Below are 709 nucleotides of genomic sequence, written 5' to 3' on the forward strand. Positions count from 1 at the left end.
CGACGCTTTTTCCGTGAGGAAGAAAACATTGGGAATGGCTTGAAATTACTGGGTATGGTCTCTTTCGCATTGCCAGGAGCATTTGTCCTGCAAAACCGTGCACATCTGACTTTTATCAGCAATTTCATAATGATACGGGAATCCTAAGCACGCTGCAATATAATAACACGGCTCGCATTCACAATGCAACACAACATGTCAGAATAGCCCAGGAAAGCCCACTCTCCAGGTCCAAGTGCAAATATGAGCCCCTCACGCTATGCTACCAAGCTAACACAGTTATTGCAATTATTACAGCAAATATAACATGTGCATTCTTAACAAGGAATAATGCTTACCGTATTCTTTTCATCGGATGTCTCCAAAAACGCGCCTTTTTGATAAACACCCTGTAATCCGCAGTGTTTGGCTTTGGTTTGTATCCCGAGGTTAGCGCAGTTTGTGGGTCCGTCCAGGCTCCGTGGGGTCTGTAGTGGATCTGAAGCCGGAATCCTCCCTCTTGCTCTCACTCTCACTGCAGCTAGTGATGACCGATTCGCGAATGAATCATTATGTTGAACCGATTAATGTGAATCATCCTGTAGAACCGATTCGCAAAGCGAATGTGAATGGCATGCATAAACAACGACAAATATGTGACAGGAAGGAACATTTATCTGTGAGGGGAAAAAAACACATGGTCTTAATTACAGTTAAAGCAACAAATGCA

Source organism: Sinocyclocheilus anshuiensis, unplaced genomic scaffold, assembly GCF_001515605.1.
Source record: "Sinocyclocheilus anshuiensis isolate Anshui unplaced genomic scaffold, SAMN03320099.WGS_v1.1 scaffold902, whole genome shotgun sequence".
Taxonomy (NCBI): Eukaryota; Metazoa; Chordata; class Actinopteri; order Cypriniformes; family Cyprinidae; genus Sinocyclocheilus; species Sinocyclocheilus anshuiensis.